Below are 22,336 nucleotides of genomic sequence, written 5' to 3' on the forward strand. Positions count from 1 at the left end.
ATCAATTGAATAATTTGTACCTTTAGTGACTTATTTACAAGCAATAATGTGTCCTATAGATATAGAGTTAAGTTCTTATCTATTATGATTTGATATCGCGGTAAACATATTTATATTCGACCCAATTGCTTTTTTGTTAAGGAATATTTTTGTTTACACGGTTTTTGCAATAAATATTTTGTTTATGTTTACCATGATATCATAGTGTTTTTGATTATAAAAAAATGGTATAATTTATTATAGTTATTATTAATTATCTCACTACGCGGATGTCATATTATTTTTGTAATTCAAATGAACTTTTATAATAATATATTTATCACGGTACAGTTATCTGTTTATACATTATTATCGTTACACTTACATCTGATGGTCGCAGGTTCGATTCCTCGCACGGTACAAACATTTGTATTTATGAGTATGATTTTTTGTATGTATATTACGTATGTGTTTACAAAATAATTATGTATGTATTTATATCAGTTGTCTAGTTCTCATAACACAAGCTCTGCTTAGCTTGGGACTAGATGGCGCTGCGTGAATTGTTTTGAGATATTATTAAATTACGCAGACAATTAAATATTAGGTAAAAATATTTTTGACAGCGTTGTGTCTGAGTGGCTTAGTGCTCTCACTTAAAAAGATAAGATAAGAAAGAAAAAGATAGTGAGTTTGAATCTGGTCAACAAAGTACTTCACAATTTATATTTCTGACTGGTTTAGTGAAATTGTCTGTACTGTCAACGCATGACTACCACTCATGATTATTTTTTTACAATTTTTTTATACTACGTCGATGGCAACTAATCATATGACCAAGTGATTCCAGTTACATAAAAAATTAAAAAAAAAATACCGAACCCTATCGTAGTCAGCAAGCCGGTTGGGTGTAGATTATGTAACTCTTGTTAGCCAATACACAGACACACGCGTCGCTCTATTATTATATGTATATGACCTCATATAAAGGTATTGTATGTAAATAAACCGGTTACATATATTAGTTGTAATCTAAAATTAATAATAATTATAATATTGTTGTAACACAATATTTTTCGTGGAGCATGTGATGTAACGAATAAGCAGAAGGAAATTAAAAAAAAAAAACAGAAAAAGAAAGAAAGAAAGAAAAACATTTATTCATTTACACATTTGTCATTGGTAGATTTTATATATATATATAGATATACGTGTGCACACATACATACACACGTGGAACAATGTGGATTAAATTTAAATGAATTTCTACTATTAGGTTATAGAGTATAGGACAAAGCCGGGGTAATCAATTAGTGTTACATGTGGATCCACGCACAATTTTGTTTATCTGTAACCTGTCCTTACCTCAAGTATGTACTGCCAACACATCGCCGAACTCCATTGAGGTTACGCAACAGTTCTGAGGTTATCGTGTGACAGACGCACTTAATGCACAAAGACATGACAAATCTGCGCCTTCAGTACAAGTCCATCACGACTTTTCAATGGTACAACATTAAATAATGGCAGTTGTTCTCAAAGTGTGTATTGACTCCTCGAATTACCTATACAAATAAATTAAATTAGTGTCTGTTTGTAATATTGAAATAACTGTTTTTTACTACATGCATATGAATATAAATACGGTACATACACCAATAACATTTTTTACAATTTTCGTCTAATCTCTGAAATGGCTGGACCAATTTTGACGGGACTTCTATTGGCAGACAGACAAAAATTGTAAAAAAATTATTTAGGTGTATGTACCGTATTTATATTATATTCATATTCGTGTAGTAAAAAAAACGGTTATTTCAATACTACAAACAGACACTCTAATTTTATTTATATGTATTGATTAAGGATATAATCCTTAAACGGTGGGCGATGAAAGTTTGGGGACCTTTGCACTCAATGATATTACCTACCCACCTGCGAACATAAACAGCCTTAACATAACAACAAAGGATTCCGTGCCAGGCCAGACTCGTATCGTTTCATATTGATCTGCAACTACAACGTTTGAAACCTAATTTGTACGTAAACAGATCAGTCTTATACTTCAACCTACTTCAAAAAGTAATTCCTCAAATTTCCCCCCATTGTTATCTCTACATTATATGTTTTTTTTTATATTTGTATGTACATTTTTTTTTTGGATGATAATGGAATGGTGCACTTGCCTGCGCTAACGGTTTACGCTGGCGGGGCACCAGTGGAGGATGATAAGATGAGCATGAGCTCAGGTCAGTTAGCATGTCGTGACAAGCTCACCAGGAATTTGTCACGATGGTTTCCAGGGGGAACCGCGTCAACCTGGCGGATTGTTAGTAATGTGACACTAACAATGTCCTTTCCCTCCGAATGTACGTATTAATTTATGTAATGAATAACAGACCTCTCACAGAAAGATATAACATATCTTTCTGTGAGAGGTTCAATAAAGTGTTTTTCATTTATTCATTCATTCATTCATTATTGCGAGGGAAGGGGCTTATTAGTAATGGGAATTAAAAACCCCATTGCTAGCAATGTCCCATATCAGGTTGACCACGCGGTTCCCCTGGAAACCATCGTGATAAATTCCATTACACAAGTACAATTATTTTTCTTGGATCCGTAACACAAGCTCTGCTTACCGTGGGACTAGATGGCGCTGTGTTAATTGTCCAGGACTATTTACAGTAGTAGAATAGAATAGAATGGTATATAATGGAATAGAACGGAACAGAACAGAATAGAAAATCATTTATTCAAATAAACTTAGTTTAAGCACTTTTGAATAGTCATAATATTTTTTTTAATCTACCGCTTATTCGGGATGCCTCCTCATCACAAGAAGAACGAGCAAGAAACTCGTATGTTCCTCTTTTAAATAATCCTTGTAAGTTTACATTTACAAGTCGAAACGTATGAATACAAACTATCAACCAACACTAATTTTTTAGGGTCAAATATAAATATACAATAAGATTAAATCTGTCGTAGTGATAAGAGCAGACCAGTCCCTACAGTGTGAATACGTAAATATATAAATAGTATATGTTTGGGAAACTACTCTGCAACCAAAATGTTAGGGAAGCGTCAGTCATTTACCTTTATGGTTCTGCAGATTTCTTAGGCTTCAGGGTCTCGAAGGTATCTTCGCTAGCTTTCCAGCTTCACAGTAGGTTAACACAGTTCTAATTTATTTTAATTCACAACACAATGCGCGCGCGCGTCAAGGCCGCTGTACAGTCCGTTTGTTACTAGGTAAGGGAGGGGAGAAGGAAACGCGCGGGAACAGAAACTAACGGACTGTAATATAATAATCTGTGCTTACGATGATACAGGGTATATTTTGAACAGTATAAAAGTAAAATTAATTATCTCTCCTAAGTCAGTTAATATTAAGTAGTTAACCTTCTTTATTTGTATAATTGCTATATCAAATTATGAACTAGTAGATTGCAACAAAGGAGGCTGGCCGTGAACTTATTGACAAGACAGATCAGCTGTTATACATCTCAATTTATTTGTTATCTTAATTAAGCGCGTAATCAAGTGATCGTAATTAATACTGCCCCTGAAATAATGTTTATAACACTAACATGTAGATGATTAATCTACAGATACGACCTCGGTGGTCTAGCGGCTTAACAGATCGGTTTACGTCCGATAGTCGCGCGTTCGATTTTTCGTACGGTACAATATAATGATAATAATTAACTTTTATTTATTTTATTTTTTTATTCATTTATTTCAGGCACATATTATAAATACCATATAGACTAACATACATATAATATAATATTTAAAAACTAATACTATATTGTCTGTGTGATCACGGCACTGAAGACGGCAATCTGCCACGGTACCGCCGATATACCACACCTTTCGGCCAGTAGTCCTGTTTCATGAAGGCAGCAAGTCATTTGTGCATTTTTGTGAGCGATTTTGGCACAAGATGTTATTGAAAACATGGCCCAAATCAGCCTGCTTCTATGATGCCTATAAATATTTATTGAGTTATCATCTATGGAGGATGATAAATAAGTATTTATTGAGTTTTTTTTTCTTATCATCTATGGAGGATGATAAAATGAGTGTGAGGTAAAGTCAGTTGGCACATGGTGTTCACCATACATTGTGATAAATTCAAAAGGTTGTGAATGTAAATGTAGCTCATACCAAAAAGGTAATATTGCATTCAATATATATTGTATTCAATTTATATTTCTGACTAACTCTCCGGTGAATGAAACACCGATATCAAGTTAAAAATTAAGTCTAAATTCACTCGAAGAAACATATGGGAAGGCTCGCCCAATATGTCTCAGTACCCTGAAATTTCGCCTTTCTATTAAAACGTACTTATGTTTTAGCTTAACTAGCTTAGATTATACAGCTTGACATATATATTTGACGACCTCGGTGGTCTACCGGTCTAGCACACCGCTTTACAACCGATCGCGGGTCGCGGGTTCGATTCCTCGCACGGCACAAACATTTGTATTCATGAGTATGTATCGGTCTGGGTGTTTTCTATGTATAATATGTATGTATTTACAAAAAAATATCTATGTATATGTATCAGTAATCTAATACCCATAACACAAGCTTTACCTATCTTAACTTGGGTCTAGATGGCGCTGTGTGAATTGTCCTGAGACTATTATATTATATTAGCTGTCCCGGCAAACGTTGTTTTCCCTTAAAATAAAAAAAAAATACGGCTGGACTACCCCTAACATTTAGGGGGATGAAACATAGATGTTGGCCGATTCTCAGACCTACTCAATACGCTCACAAAATTTCATGAGAATCGGTCAAGCCGTTTCGGAGGAGTATGGGAACGAAAACTGTGACACGAGAATTTTATATATAAGATTAATTAAAAAAAAATAGAAGCGATTTGTAAAAAAAAATATTGATGCCCGTGGGAATAGTGATGGGCGTGAAATTGATAAAAAATGTAGATGGATAAACAAATTAGGCATAATTTTTTTTAACAGTATTTTATGAGACAATTATCAAATTATATAGTGTACATAATTACAAATTTTTGTTGTCGTCAGTTTAGTGAAAATTTAACTTTATGCAATTGTAATAAGGGTTATGTGATCCGCAATGGAACGGTATGTGAAAGCTGCATTGTTTGTCACTAGAGCGACATTGGGGAAGGTCAGCGCTGGGACATTGTACGGTCAGCAATAAAATATAGTTTAATAATTATTTAGGTTATTTATTTTAATTTAACAGATTTTTTTTTTATTGAAGGATCAACAAATTGATACTGCAAGTATATTAGATTTGTAAAGAATATGTCTGTTAGTTCAAAAAAGTATATTTTCTAGACGGCCGTGTGTTTAGAAAATGTAGTTTTTCTACAAATCGTAATGATTTTGCATTATTGATTGAAATAGAAATGAGAGTCAGTCTTCTATTTCGTATATTTCTTTGTTTCGTGTTTTGTTTATAGCTTATTTCATGTTTATTGTTCATTAAAAAAACTTCTTAGTACACAGTATCATTAAATAGTATAAAACAAAGTCGCTGACGCTGTCTGTCCGTCCCTATGTATGTTTAAATCTTTAAAACTACGCAACGGATTTTTTTAATAGATAGAGTGATTCAAGAGGAAGGTTTATTTATATAATACATGTACATCCGTGCGAAGTATTGTATTTTTTACATTGCACTGAATAAAATATTTTCTTTCTTTCTTTCTTTCTTTCTTTCTTTCCTTCTTTCTTTCTTTCTTTCTTTCTTTCTTTCTTTCAAGCCGGCACGAGTAGCTAGTTTAGTATAATATATATAAGTAAGATGTCAAATTATAGGAAAAAGAAGGGCATGAAGGGTTGGGAAATATTAATAAACATATCTAATAACTAATAGTTAACAATATGGAACAGTATTCTATAACCGTATAAAAATATAAAAAGGACCTAGTTTTGTGGACGGTACGTTGCTATCTCCGCCATTTTGCGCATGCGCGGCACCGGTAGTGTTTCTATGTGGAGGTCGCGCCCGCACGCGTTTTTTTATGTGCCAATGACATCTCACGTTATCTTGCATTGCATTATCTTTTGTGATAAGTCTTGCCATTTGTAAACCGTTTTAAATAGGCCTTTACTGTATGTATACATATAAATAAAATTGGAGTGTCTGTTTGTAATATTGAAATAACCGTTTTTTATTACATGTGTATGAATACGATATATGCACTGAAATAACATTTTTTAAAATTTTTGTCTGTCTGTCTGTCTGTTCCGGCTAATCTCTGAATTGGCTGGACCGATTTTGACGGGACTTTTTTGGCAGGTAGCTAATGTAATAGAAATACTTAGGACACTGTTATTTTAGAAAAATCAGTCGAGGGTGCAGCTAGTACATAAAAATTTTAATATTATTTGTCTATGGTCTTACTCAGTCTTAAAAATAGGTATGAAGATTCGGTAATTACAATATATTTAAATTAATTATGGTACAATTTAAATCACTTAAACGAGTATGGCACCTAAGATTGTGAAACGAGAATTTTATATATAAGATTTATAAAATGTTATATTAGTAGATCGTTGTTACGCAACGAAACTATAATTGTTTAATCGTATCATTTTCGGATTTCATATGGTTTTCGGTTTTCCCCGATACCAAAATACGGGGAAAACACCGTTTTAACGAAGGATAAAAAAACCGTTCCAGTTACTTCACTTAGAAACCGGTTCTTTTAGTTATTTAAAAATATCAATTCTATTTGTATTTTGTTATTTCTATAAGATGATTTGTATTGCATAGATTCGATGGACCACATGTATGTATATGTATTGCTACGTTTACACTCAGTCCGAGTGGGCAGGGAAGTGAGCAGCGCGAGAGTGTAAACACGATACTTCCTATGCTATTGCCGCTGTTGTGTGCGCGAGTCAAAGGACTGGCAGCGCGAGTGGCAGCGTATGTTTACATTCAGCCCTCTCGCTCAGTTGTCGCCCGGCAATATTTCCGGCAGCGCGAGTGGCAGGGGAATGTTTATTTAAGGATGTAGATCTGTGTTACTACAAATCACAGAAGAATGCTCACCCATCGATCCCCCGTCCAATTCAAACGGGGATCGATATTACGACGGCCTGAGCCGAGGTTCGAACCCCTAGCGGTGCCCTCAGACTAAACTCGTATCCGTCAGGCGGGAGTTGGCCTTCAGCCGCTCCATGAGTCCTTCCTTTGGTTTGGAGTGCCATCTGCACTCGCCCCCTATCGTCCGGTGAAGCTGTAAAGGCCAGCTGCGGCCAACAGCATCAGAGTAGTGCGATAAAAAAACAACTATATGCATGATGGTGATGGTTGATGATAAATAATAATAATAATAAAAGACAATTCACACAACGCCATCTATGTAGCTACAAGCAAACTTTTTGACGACCTAAATGTTCTAGTGGTTTAGCACTTGAGGTTCGAACCCCTAACGGTGCCCTCAGACTAAAGTCGTATCCGTCAGGCGGTAGTTGGCCTTCAGCCGCTCCATAAGTCCTTCCTTTGGTTTGGAGTGCCATCTGCACTCGCCCCCTATCGTCTGTTTGTTCCGGGTAATCTCTGAAATGGCTGGACCGATTATGACGGGACTTTTTTTCGTAGATAGCTGATGTATTAAGGAGTAACTTGGGCTACTTTTATTTTAGAGAAATAAAGTGAAATTCCACGCGAACGAAGTTGCGGGAACAGCTAGTACATAATGTAAATAGAAAACACCCAGACCGATACAAACAGTCATACTCATGAATACAAATGTTAGTGCCGTGCGAAGAATTGAACCCGCGAAGATTGTAAGCCGGTGTACAAAACCGCTAGACTACCGAGGCCGTCAGACTTTATTATTACGTCTCTATCTACCTCATCAGAGATATTAGTCGTGAAGTTTTATTACTATTCCCATCAAGTCCACACACGCTACAACAAGAGCAACCTTCCGCCAGTAACTATAAATATAGTGACATATTACACTTTCAAATGAGACGCCACACATCACAAGTGATAATTATTCTAGTTGCATCAGCTGGCAAGGTCCGACATGACCTAGCCTAACTATTTATAATGCCTATCTTCATACCTAAGTAGGAAATGCAATACGGAAGCGTGTAAATTAACTCAAGGCCTCTGGAAGTGAAGTAAATGTGTGTTTATATATCTTTTGTTAGGGACATGTCGCCGAGAAGAACGCGGTTGATTAATCATATTATTATTTTTTAGAATAGAAAGTTTTGCCTATAGGATGTTTTACTCTTGACTTCAGTATCTTGCACCAACTGTTTCATTACATAATTCATTGAAACAACCTTTTCTAAACTATTATAATTAATTAAAAAAAGTAAACTATATACAAAGAAAATATTATATTAAGATTAAAAGTATAGCTACATAGCTTAAAGAATATAATACAGGAAGTTTTAAAATCATGTTGAATTTTAAAATTTTCTATAGCAAAGAGTATAAATATGCTTGCGGCTGACCTGATGGTAAGTGACAGCCGTCCGTGAGCACCCACAACACTACGGGAATTGCGAGTGCGTAGCTGGGCATTTAAGAAGGATTTTTTTTATAGCGTAGGTTCCAAACTAGCTTGCGGCTGACCTGATGGTAAGTGACAGCCATCCGTAAACACCTGTAATACTAGGGGAATTGAAAAGGCGTTGCTGGGTATTAGAAGGATTTTTTTTATAGTATAGATTCGAAACTAGGTATTACATATGAATGTGGATGGTTATAAGGGCAGAGGAAGGCCGAAAAAGAGATGGATGGACTGTGTGAAAGATGATATGGTAAGAAAGGAGGTAAATAACGCGATGACTGCGAACAGGGATGAATGGAAGCGAAAAACATATTACGACCACAAATAAATGGGATAAGGAAGAAGCAGATGATGATGATTCCAAACTAGCTTGCGGCTGACCTGATGGTAAGTGACAGCCGTCCGTGGGTGCAACACTAGGGGAATTGCAAGTACGTTGCCGGTTTTTTAGGAAGGAATAAGCTTTTAGATGAGTCAGACTGACTCATTAATTTGACGATTTCGATGGTCTAGTGGTTTAGCACACCACACTTCTTTACTTCCAATAGTCTAGGGTTAGATTCCCCGTGATTAAACAATCATACTCATGAATACCAATGTTTGTATATCCTATATATATTATGTATGTATTTACAAAAAAAATGTATCTAAGTATTTTTTTTCTTAGGCTACTTTTATTTTAGAAAAATAAAAGTTAAATTCCACGCGGACGTAGTCGCGGGAACAGATAGTTATTAATATAAATCAATATTATTTTAATTTAAAAAATATTTTTAGTTTTTTCGCACCTACATTATCAATTATTATGCAAGCGAAATTTTTCACAATCAACTTTTCTTCATAATGCTGATTGATTGAAATATTTGATTTCAAAATTCGCTTTATGTCTTTTTATCTGACAGTTCTCAATTGTAAACAGACTCTTATAATACCTAAGATGTTGTCTTCCGTTATTACCTATTTATATCTCGTATTTACATAATTGTGTGTCACGACATTGCACTTTTAATTATGTTGCAATCAGTATCTAAGTCTAGAAATAAATATCCTGCCTGTATGATCACATGGAGACAAAACGTCATGGTGTGGAGATGATTGGCCGAAGATCTGAGAGAAGGAAAATAGAATAGAATAGAATAGAAAATCATTTACTCAAATAAACTTAATTTAAGCACTTTTGAATAGTCAACATTTTTTTTAAATCTACCGCTCATTCGGAAAGCTGTCTCATCACAAGAAGAATAAGCAAGAAACTTGTGTGTAGCTCTTGTATTGTATGTTGGACTCCAGTCTCCGCAATTAGCCTCTCATTCGGGCCGTTGTGCGGGCGTGTGTTGCTCTTTTAAACAATCCTTGTAAGTTCACATTTTACATTTTACAAGTACGATGGGATCTAAAGATTAAACATTACCCGGAGTATTGTAATGGGTAAAAATACTGCGTTTCGTGAGATGATCTTGATGGTTTAATAAAATCGTTTTTTAATTTACTTGAAATGGTTTACAAAGATTGCGTATGATAGTAAAAGTTTTTTAATTTACTTGAATCATACATATGCGATTTGAATATGAACTTTTAGCGGATATTATAGGGCTGTTACTTATGTAACCAGTGTTCGTCTGGTATAGGCAGCAGCAGGAAAAGGGCGGTGAAAGAATGAGACCAGTCGTGGCTTAGTATATATGTGTCATCATCATCATCATCATCATCGCAGTCCGGAAGACGTCCACTGCTGGGAATAGGCATCCCCCAAAGATTTGGATTTCTAACCTCGTATTTCAAGAGAATCTTTAATTAACGAAATTTGACGATTTTCTTCAGAAATAAAAATTCAAAATTCAAAATATCTTTATTCATGTAGGTCTATTACAGACTCTTATGGTATGTCAAATCTACCGTCAGTTCGGAATGATTGCGAGATGAGAAGAACTGACAAGAAACTCAGCTCGTATACTTTTCAAATAAATGTTGTACATGTTTACAATAATACAGATTCATTGAAATTCAATTTTTTATAGTACAGGGGATGCTATACAAAATATGGAATTCTACAATAATTTGACCCGATCGATCGAGCTGAGGCGACCGGGCGATTGCAAATTGCTTTTATAAATTGGCATCCGCAAAACTTGGGTTATGACGATTTCTAATGGTTTTCGCGAAATCACCCAGGTTTTTCCTATAATAATATTGCGATTAACACGAGCTGCAAAAACTGTGATTGCTTTTTATGTGAACTCGAAATAGACAACGTTAATTAGCAGGTATTATAGTATAGGTATTCACATTTTGTTGCGTAGGTTTTTTGTTAGTGTATGATAATGATATGGTGTTCCCGTCTGTACCAACGGTTTACGCTGGCGGAGTACCTGTGGAGGATGACTAGATGAGCATGAGATCAGGTCAGTTAGCCCATCGTGATAGATTCACCAAGAATTCATCACGATGGCTTCCAGGTAGAACCGGCCAACTGAAAATCAGAGTTGGAAACCATTTTTCCAGCATTATGCTGAGCTGTGGTCCACATTGACTCTTTTATTTAGTGTGTAAATTATTCTTGTACTTCTCATGTTATTACTGTATAAAACGAGTTAATAAATTCTATTCTATTCTATTCTAATTTTGACGAAAAGTTACTATGTATATATTATATATACCTACCTGCTTTTTTCATGTCAGTTAAGAATGTATTCTTGTTTTAAAATTTCCTAAATATCCTCACGCTCTCGATGGTATAGCGGTGTAGCACGCCGCTTACAATGGTTGCTGGTTCGATTCCTCGCGCGGTGGGAACATTATTCATGAGTATGATTGTTTGTATCGGCTAATGTGCCTACATAAGCGCAGGTAGCCAGTTACCATCAGCCGGGCCGTTGTTTACCATTCCGGTTACGCAACTAAAACTATATTTACACTTATTATACGGTATATAATTGTACAAAAAGAGATCTAGAGATATATTTTTTTTAATTCACTTTCTTATTATTGAAAGTGTATAGTTAGATCAATTGAAGTGACTATTAACTGGCTGCGAGTCAAGTTTCGACGCTGTATCGCCTCGGGCTGTATATTAAACCTATTATGAACTACTAACTGTTTTCGCGACTTCGTCCGCGTTGAATTTAACTTTATTTTTCTAAAATAAAAGTAGCCTAAGTTACTCCTTATTACATCAGCTACCTGCCGAAAAAAGTCCCGTCAAAATCGGTGCAGCCGTTTCAGAGATTAGCCGGAGCAAACAGATAGACAGACAGACAGACAAAAATTGTAATAAATGTTCTTTTAGTTACACCACAGATAATATAATATTGCATTAAAAGAACATTTTTTACAATTTTTGTCGGTATTTTAACGGTACATATATATACCGTATTTATATTGACATGTATGTAGTAAAAAACGGATATTTCAATATTACAAACAGACAGTCAAATTTTATTTATATGTATATATTACGACATAATCGTTTATGAGGGTTGACACTGATAATCAATCTTAATACGCTACGATGATGAAGGCCGATGGTCCAGCATAGCACGCCGCCTCACCTCTAATGAGCCCGTGTTCGATTCCTTGCACATACACTTAGATTGTTAAATGAACTATCTGTCGGTTTTCTCGAGAGACTACTGCATGGGTGTTTTCAAGAAGGGTATATATCTAGTACTCATAACACAGGCTTTACCTAGCTTCACTTGGGTCTAGATGGGGCTGTGTAAATTATCCTGAGATTATTATTATTATTCTTTATTTTTTCTCAGCTTTTGCTGGTTTTCTATCACTTGCCGAAACCAGTAAGTGCAGAGTGTGTGTATGTGTGTGTGCGCGTGTATGTATGTGTGAGTGTGTGTGTACTTATTGTGTGCCTGGTGTGACTGGTGTTATATCATTTTCATCGATTTCGAGAAATTTTCGGACTGTACGACAGGTATTTAAGATGGCAGCTTTTTGAAGGGTGACGTTATTATTATATTATTATGTATTCATATTACTTGTCTTATATCCATAACACAAGTTGTGTACTATGTACACTGTATTTTTGTAATCATGTACATTTTCCAAAAAACAGCAATATTCATAATATTAATACTAGATTTAAAGACAAACTTGCTGTCCCCAAGTATCGTTTAGAAAAAGTCAATAGGTCTTTTATGGGAATAGGTATAAAATTATACAATAAGATACCAAAGGATAGAATTACCCTTAAATAAATTCAAAACATCTGTTAAATCATATTTACTGAGCAAGGCCTATTACTCACTAAACGATTACTTGAATGACGAGCGTGCATGGCAATAGTTTTCATGTTCGGGATTTTCATTTAATGTTAGACATAGACACCTATATAAATACCTACGCATTGTAAATAAACTGGATTTAAAAAAAAAGTAATTCAATTCAGTTTTTTGCCAGTTCTTCTCAATTGGATCTATATACCTATATATATAACTGGACGGTATGGAAAAAAAATTATAATGTAAAAACTTGACGTTCATAAGCGGCTAAAATGTCCTACATGAATAAATGATTTTTAATTTGAATTTGAATTTGAAAAGAATACGAGCTGAGTTTCTTGTCAGTTCTTCTCATCTCGAAATCATTCCCAACTGACGGTATATTTGACATATCATAAGAGTCTGTAATAGACCTACAAGAATAAAGATTTGATTTGATCTGCTCGACTTAGGACTAGATGACGCTGTGTGTATTGTTCAGATTTCATCATCATCATCATCGCAGCCCGAAAGACGTCCACTGCTGGACATAGGCCTCCCCCAAAGATCTCCACGACGAACGGTCCTGCGCTGCCCGCATCCAATGCCTTCCAGCGCATCCAACCGTCGTGTTGCCAGGGTTATAATTATTTAAAAAAAATTCCAGGAACATGTGATCTTGACCAGACCGTCGTGTTATCTCATTAATTTTGACCTAAATATTTTAAGGCAATAATTAGGAAAAAATATTTATATAAACATTATTATTTTAAAAAAAATACCTCCAGGAACATGTGTACAAAATTTCATCATGATCGGTTCAGTAGTTTTTGCGTGAAAGTGTTACATACATCCCTACTTGCACATTTATAATATTAGTGAGTTTGTACAAGGTTTTTGTTTTATTATATTTTTCCTATATATTTATTTATTTATTCTTTATTGCACTTTTAAATATTGTACAATTTGGCGAGCTTAATGCCATATGGCATCCTCTACCAGCTAACCATTAGGTAAGAACAGAAAGCGGTTGATGGGCAGTGATGGTAAAGGACTAACCTATAATTTTACCTAACATAGATAAATAGGTTTTCTTAAAAATAATTACAAATATCCATACATAAATATAAATATATACCTACGTATATATGTACCTAAATATATGTTTTTTTTTAATTTCCATATTCAACAGCTTCCGTTTTCTGACATTATCTCCAATTTGAACGACTCATTAATTTTGACCTAAATATTTTAAGGCAATAATTAGGAAAAAATATTTATATTAAAATTTTAAATATTGATAAATAAGCTCCAATTATAATAGGACCACAAGTAACAAGAGGTAGCGGAGGAAATACAATCGCTTTCATATTTTATTTAATTCTATATGTTACTACTATACATAAAGTTTCAATATGTTGTATTTTTATTGAATAGAATTTAAAAGATTTTTTCTAAAATAAAAGTAGCTTAAGTTACTCCTTATTACATCAGCTACCTGCAACAAAAGTCCAGTCAAAGTTGGACCTCCCATTTCAGAGAATAGCCGGAATAAACGGACAGACAGACAGACAGACAGACAGATAAAAATTGTAAAAAATGTTATTTTTGTGTATGTCGAGTATATATATTCATATGCATGTAAGAAACGTTATTTCAATATTACAAACAGACACTCCAATTTTATTTATATGTACAAATTAAAGAAAAATCTTGTTTTATTTTCTACATGTTTATTAAACACGTGAGATATTATCTTATCTGTGGTATTATGATAGATGGTCGTTTTTAGTGAATAAAGTTCATTCACAAAAATATTAATTTACTTGTAACGATCAATAAAGGCTATACAATGTGCTCACCTCAAAGGGCATTCGATAGTACTGGTCATCAATAAAAACACGTGGCTACTTAAATTTAAAAGAAAAATATTGATATTTAAAATAAGAACTGGAGGGGGGAAAGGGGATTGGTAGTAATGTAGACTTATGATCTTATTGCTAGCAATGCACCATGTCAGGTTGACCTCCACGCGGTTCCCCCTGGAAATCATCGTGATAAATTCTTGGTGAATTTGTCACGATTGGCTAACTGACCTGACCTCATGCTCATCTTATCATCCTCCACTGGTGCCCCGCCAGCGTAAACCGTTAGCGCAGGCGGGTGCACCATTCCATTATCATCCATAAAAAAAAAAAAAAATAAGAACTGGAAAAAAAGGAAGCTCCGTATTTTTTAAATAAGATAAGTTATTGAATTATTTTATTTATTATTATTGTTTTTAATGAAACATACGCTCCAGACAGCATTAGCTGTGACAATTCATTTTCTATTGTACTTAATGAAATGAAACCAGTGTACATGAAGAGGCTCATATTGTAAACTTTTATACCAAATACCCTTTTCTTTTTCATTGGGTTGTTTGGGCTATTGTCAGGTGTCTATAGCACCTGTAGCACTGCGACCTACATAGATCTATTGTGCTCGCCCTTTTTCAAAGTTCGCTACCTAGACCCGTCAGGGACAAGAATTGAAGGATCTTCTTAGGAGCGATGGTTTTTATCTCCTCGGGAAAGAGAGTAAACTTTCCAAAGGAGATATTTCGTTTATGCATGAGTGGGCTACAACCACATAAGATGTGTAGTGGCGTTTCCTCTTCAGTTTGGCAGAATCTACAGATTTTTGTCGTGCATAGGCCTAGTTTAGCCATATGCTTGTTTAATTTGCAGTGTCCTGTGAGGGCCCTAGTCATCATGCATATGTTGTTTTTACTCAATAGCAGTAGTCTATTGGAGTATTTGGTCGAGAAGCCCGATATTAGGGCTTCTGAATGTGTAAATCCTGGCATTTCTTGCCAGTGATTCAGTGCTTCTCGTTTGGTTATTAATTTGAGATGTCCCAGTTTTAGGCAACGAGGCACACCACAGAAGGGTTCGGGGCCCACCAAATATCCTTACCTTTTGATCTTTCATCAAAATAAGCGAAATAATCTTGAGTTTGAGTTTAATAGTTTGAGCCAACGCGTGTACACTCGTCTTATAACGAATCGCTATCGCTTCTACTATGCACCACACACGAGCGTTTACATTAAAAAAGCACAGGTATGTGTCGAGCTCTTGACCTTATTAAGTTCGACATTGAAAGTACCGCGAACGGCTCGTGAGTGACACGCCAGGTCTTTTGACTCCCCTGATAAATGGTGATCGATTTGAGAGCTATATCTCTCAATCTGTCGTAGTGATGCCCATTTCAATGACGCACGACAGTTCACTCGTTCAGTTCGTGTCGCAAGATTTTTTTAGGATATTTATTATTGAATTCTACATGTGCCTAATTATAAATACCTTAATGACTAACATAATCTAATAATAATAATAATCTCAGGACAATTCACACAGCGCCATCTAGACACAAGTTAAGCTAGCTAAAGCTTGTGTTATGGGTACTAGACAACTGATATTATATTTATACATACATACATATTATACATAGAAAACACCCAGACCGATACAAACAATCATACTCATGAATATAAATGTTTGTGCCGTGCGAGGAATCGAACCCGTGACCATCGGACGTAAAGCGGTGTGCCAGACCGCTAGACCACCGAGGTCGTTGGTAACATATATGAGAAATAATAATAAAACCATATGCTTCTTCCTTATCCCATTTATTTGTGGTCGTAATATGTCTTTCTCTTCCATTCATCCCTGTTCGCAGTCATCGCGTTATTTACCTCCTTTCTTACCATATCATGTTTGACACAGTCCATCCATCTCTTTTTAGGTCTTCCTCTACCCTTATAATCATCCACATTCATATGTAACACCGTCCTTAGGATATGATCTTCATTCCTACGCATTACATGCCCATACCACGATAGACGATTACTCTTTAACCTCTTCGATAATATATTTATTTATGTAATTCAGGCTATATGATCTATATTATAAATACCATATAGACTAACATACTTAAATAATCTATACATATAAATAAAATTGGAGTGTCTGTTGAGAGAGTGATGGTTTCCAGTGGGAACCACGTGTCAATCTGACACAGTTGCTAAAACCGTTGCGCAGGCGGGAGCTCCATTCCATTGTCATCCATAAAAAAACTACCATAAACAAAACAAATAATGTTTGTAACGCAATAAGGTTGCTAATTGTATAGCAATTATAGATACAAAAAATATGATCACATTGAGAACGTGTCAAAGAATTATATAGCACTAGCTGTACTTGCGACTTCGTCTGCGTGGAATTTATCTTTATTATTCTGTAATAAAATAATTTTTCTAAAATAAAAGTAGGTTAACTTACTCCTTATTACATCAGCTACCTGCCAGAAAAAGTCCCGTCAAAATCGGTCCAGCCCTTTCAGAGATCAGCCGGAACAAACAAACAGACAGACAGACGAAATGTAAAAAATGTTATTTTCGTGTATGTACGTATGTACGTATTTATATTCATATGTGTTGTATAAATATGTAATAAAACTATTTATGACTGAAATATGTATTTTAATGTAATGGTAGATAGAGAAGGTGAAACAAAATAATTTTTGTTTTTATATTTTTGATTATAGAATAGAAAAAACCTTTAAATATATTAATATCAAAAGAGTTTTCTCAACAATATGCATGTAGCATATGAATATAAATACGGAGATCTGATGTAAAAAACGATTATTTCAATATTACAAACAGACACTCTAATTTTATTTATATGTATAGATTTACAATGCGTACATGACCTTAAGACAGACAGACAGACAAAAATTGTAAAAACATGTTATTTTGGTGTATGTACCGTATTTATATTCATATGCATGTAGTAAAAAACAGTTATTTCAATATTACAAACAGACACTCCAATTTTATTTATATGTATAGATTTACAATGCGTACATGACCTTAAGACAGACAGACAGACAAAAATTGTAAAAAAATATTATTTTGGTGTATGTACCGTATTTATATTCATATGCATGTAGTAAACAGTTATTTCTATATTACAAACAGACATTCCAATTTTATTTATATGTACAGCAGTTACAATGCGTATATGACCTTATTTCCTTCCGCTGTGACATTGGTTAACTTCGCGAAAGGTAAGGTAATATATTACAACCACACATGTATCTGATAAACAGAAAAATAAACCATTATGCACCTTATCACAAGGAATTAGGTGTTTACACACAAATTCGTGATTGATATTTGTCAATTGTCACTTTCCATAAGAGGCTAGTGTGTATAGGATGTTTGTTTTGTCGATCGATACTTAATAATATAAGAATATAATATCTCAGGACAGTTCACACAACGCCATCTAGACCTAAGCTAAGCAGAGCTTGTGTTATGGGTATTAGACAACTGATATAAATACATGGATACATTTTTTTTGAAAATAATTACATATTTATTTCAACTTTAATGCACAAGGAAGGCCAAAAAAGAGATGGATGGACTGTGTGAAAGATGATATGGTAAGAAAGGAAGTAAATAACGCGATGACTGCGAACAGGGATGAATGGAAGCGAAATACATATTACGACCACAAATAAATGGGATAAGGAAGAAGCTGATGATGAACTTTAATGCACAAATACAATATATAAATGTGTGTGTGTGTGTGTGTGTGTAAGGGTGTGTGTGTAGTCAACCATAAGTGTGTGTGTGTGTGTGTGTGTGTGTGTGTGTGTGTGTGTGTGTGTGTGTGTGTGTGTGTGTATATATATCCCGCGACCATCGGATAGTAGAGTAGTGTGCTAAACCACTAGACCACCGAGGCTGTCAGTAATATAGTAGAATAGAAGAATAGAAAATCATTTATTCAAATAAACTTACACTGAAGCACTTTTGAATAGTCATTACATTTTTTTTTAATCTACCACTCGTTCGGAAAGCTCTCTCATCACAAGAAGAACGAGCAAGAAACTTGTGTATTGCTCTTTTAAATAATTTTATTATTACTTTACATTTTTAAGTTTAAATGTGTGAATACAAACCACCAATTAGCACTAATTCAATTAAATACTCAAAAAGAAAAAATATTGAATACATAACCAACTGGTTAAACAATTAATAAGAGGAAATCAGTCATAGTGATTAGAGCAGACCAGTCCCTACAAGCAGCACCCGTAGTTATTTAATTATATAATAAATAAATAAATAATCCTTAACACAGTGCCATCTAGTCCAACGGTAAGCAGAGCTTGTGTTATGGGTACTAGACAACTGATATAAATATATTTTTGTAAATATATATTGATCATCTGGATGAATGGCGGTCTTCCACAGTGCGGTTTTCTAGAAACTTTTTGCCACGTACAACCACATTGTGGAATCACCTTCCAGCAATGGTATTTCCGAACCGATACGATATTGAAACCTTCAAGATAAGAGCTTATTCCTTTTTAAAAGGCCGACAACGTACTTGCAATTCCCCTGAGGGTGCTCATGCACCCTCATGGCGGCGGTATCATTTACAAATAGTGTTATAAAAAAAATATATAGTATGGTTGTATATGGTAGTCCTGTGAAGCTGTATTAGAGTAGTCCGAAAAAAAAAACATATTATAGTATACATATAATAATTGTCCTTATTATTATTAGAATAGAATAGAAAATAATTTATTCAAATAAACTTCATTTAAGCACTTTTGAATAGTCATAACATTTTTTTTATTTACCGCTCATTCGGAAAGCTGTCTCATCACAAGAAGAACGAGCAAGAAACTTGTGTGTTGTTCTTTTAAATAATTTATTCTTACTTACAATTTAAGTTTAAGTGTGTGAATACAAACCACCGATTAGCACTAATTCAATGAAATAATAAAATAGAAAAAACATTCAATATACAACAACTGGTTAAACAATTAATAAGAGAAAATAAGTCATAGTGATTAGAGCAGACCAGTCCACCAGTCAAGCAGCACCCGTATATATGTACTAGTTGTACTGTAGAATTTAACTTTATTTTTCTAAAATAAAAGTAGCCTAAGTTATTTCTTATTACATCAGCTACTTGCCAAAAAAAAAGGTCCCGTCAAAATCGGTTCAGCTATTTCAGAGATTAGCCGGAAGAAACAGACAGACAGACAGGTAAAAATTGTAAAAAATGCTATTTTGGTGTGTTTATCGTATTTATATTCAGATGCATGTAGTAAAAAACGGTTATTTCAATATTACAAACAGACACACCAATTTTATTTATATGTATAGATTAAACTGCGACCTACATAGATCTATTGTGCTCGCCCTTTTTCAAAGTTCGCTACCTAGACCCGTCAGGGACAAGAATTGAAGGATATTCTTAGGAGCGATGGATTTTATCTCCTCGGGAAAGAGTGTAAACTTTCCAAAGGAGATATTTCGTTTATGCATGAGTGGGCCACAACCACATAGGATGTGTAGTGGCCATTACGTATATTTATACTATATATGGATATAGTTATCTCCCGTGGCAGTGCTCGTAAAAAATACAGCATGTTTTTTTATATAATTGGAATGACAATGAATTAATCATTAAATAACCGATCAGCCTGTATATTTATACTATGTATGGATATAGTTATCTCCCATGTCATTGCTCGTAAAAATACAGCATGTTTTTTTATATAATTGGAATGACAATGAATTAATTATTAAATAGTCGATCAGCCTGTATATTTATACTATGTAAGGATATAGTTATCTCCCATGTCATTGCTCGTAAAAATACAGCATGTTTTTTTTATATAATTGGAATGGCAATGAAATTAATCGTTAAATAACCGATCAGCCTGTATATGAGATATCGCAATTAGCGAACAGGTCACACCCTTATGTGTGAGCGTAATAATACCCGCAAGGTTCCTTCCTGCAGCCTTTCTGTGTCTAGGACAGACAGATAAACACATACGTTAAATGTCGCACAAGGAAACTGGTATTCTTCTGATAGCTACAAGGTATAATTTATATATATAACTAGCTGTCACGGCAAACGATATTTTGCCTTAAATAAAAAAACAATTTACGAGTGGACTACCCCTAACATTTAGGGGGATGAAAAATAGATGTTGGCCGATTCTCAGACCTACTCAATACGCTCACAAAATTTCATGAGAATCGGTCAAGCCGTTTCGGAGGAGTATGGGAACGAAAACTGTGACACGAGAAGGTATATCTGCGTATTTTATTTAAATATTGATTATAATGGAATGGTGCACCCGCCTGCGCTAACGGTATACGCTGGCGGGGCACCAGTGGAGGATGATAAGATGAGCATGAGGTCAGGTCAGTTAGTTTTGTGGTATATTCTCCAGGCGTTGAAACCGTATCATTAGTCCACATTACGAACATTTGGACTACTCTAATGTTGGCCGCAGCTGGCCTTTACAGCTTCACCGGACGATAGGGGGCGAGTGCAGATGGCACTCCCCAGTCCCCACAAACATGTCTCAATAAGAACGTATGTATATATTTACTACTAGCTGTAATCGCAACTTCGTCCGCGTGGAATTTAACTTTATTGTTCTAAAATAAAAGTAGCCTAAGTTACTCCTTATTACATCAGCTACCTGCCAATAAAAGTCTCGTCATAATCGGTCCAGCCATTTCAGAGATTAGCCGGAACAAATAGACAGACTGATAAAAATTGTAATAAATGTTATTTTGGTGTACCGTATTTATATTCATATGCATGTAGTAAAAAACCTTTATTTCAGTATTACAGACATTCCAAATTTATTTATATGTATAAGTATAATATAGTACAGAGTAATATAAAATAAAAAAAATATATTACGTAACATCCTGTGTGAAGAGAACGTTATTTTCAAATGGTTACAACATCGCCTCGGTAGCGCAGTAGGCAGCGCGTAAGTCTCATAATCTTAAGGTCGTGAGTTCGATCCTCACCCGGGGCATACTTTTTGTCCTATTTTATACACCTACAGATAAGCAAAAGTTACATATTTTAAACAATAATGGTTTAAATAAAGTATATAGTGAATAAAATATATTTTTCATTTGTTTAGCGCTGTACTCTAAATTAATTAAATTAAATTTGATTTACTATGCACTTATACATACACCCAAAAGGTCGGAAGTTCAAGTCTGGTTGTAACTAAAGAAAACTTTGAGTGTATATTTATATTTCTGATTGAACCTCCGAACATGAGAGAAGTGGTTCTTAGTAATGTGAAAACCCCATTACAATTGTACCTGTAATCTATACATATAAATAAAATTGGAGTGTTTGTTTGTAATATTGAAATAAACGTTTTTTACTACATGCATATGAATATAAATCCGTTCATACACCAAAATAAGATTTTATATAATTTTTGTCTGTCGGTCTGGTTGTTCCAGCAAATGTCTGGTCGGACCGATTTTGACGGGACTTAGGCTTTTTTGGCAGGTCTATACATATAAATAAAATTGGTGTGTCTGTTTGTAATATGTAATAATCTCTGAAATGGTATTTTAACTTAGCTGGTAGGTGTAACTTAAGGTATCTATTTATCTTATCTTAATCTTACATATTATTACATAGTATAAAGTCGTCGCTGCTATTTGTTCGCTTATATGTTTTAAATTACGCAAAGG

The 22,336-nt window shown here is 34.6% G+C and overlaps 1 non-coding gene across 1 annotated transcript; it reads left to right on the forward strand.

The window, feature by feature from the left end:
• Positions 1 to 21,581: 21,581 nt before the first annotated feature.
• Positions 21,582 to 21,654, forward strand: Trnam-cau (transfer RNA methionine (anticodon CAU)). Its single transcript has one exon. It is a non-coding gene; the product is annotated as a tRNA-Met (tRNA).
• The last annotated feature ends 682 nt before the right edge of the window (positions 21,655 to 22,336 follow it).

Source organism: Achroia grisella, unplaced genomic scaffold (assembly GCF_030625045.1).
Source record: "Achroia grisella isolate CSIRO2021 unplaced genomic scaffold, CSIRO_AGI_Agris_v1 utg1419, whole genome shotgun sequence".
NCBI lineage: Eukaryota > Metazoa > Arthropoda > Insecta > Lepidoptera > Pyralidae > Achroia > Achroia grisella.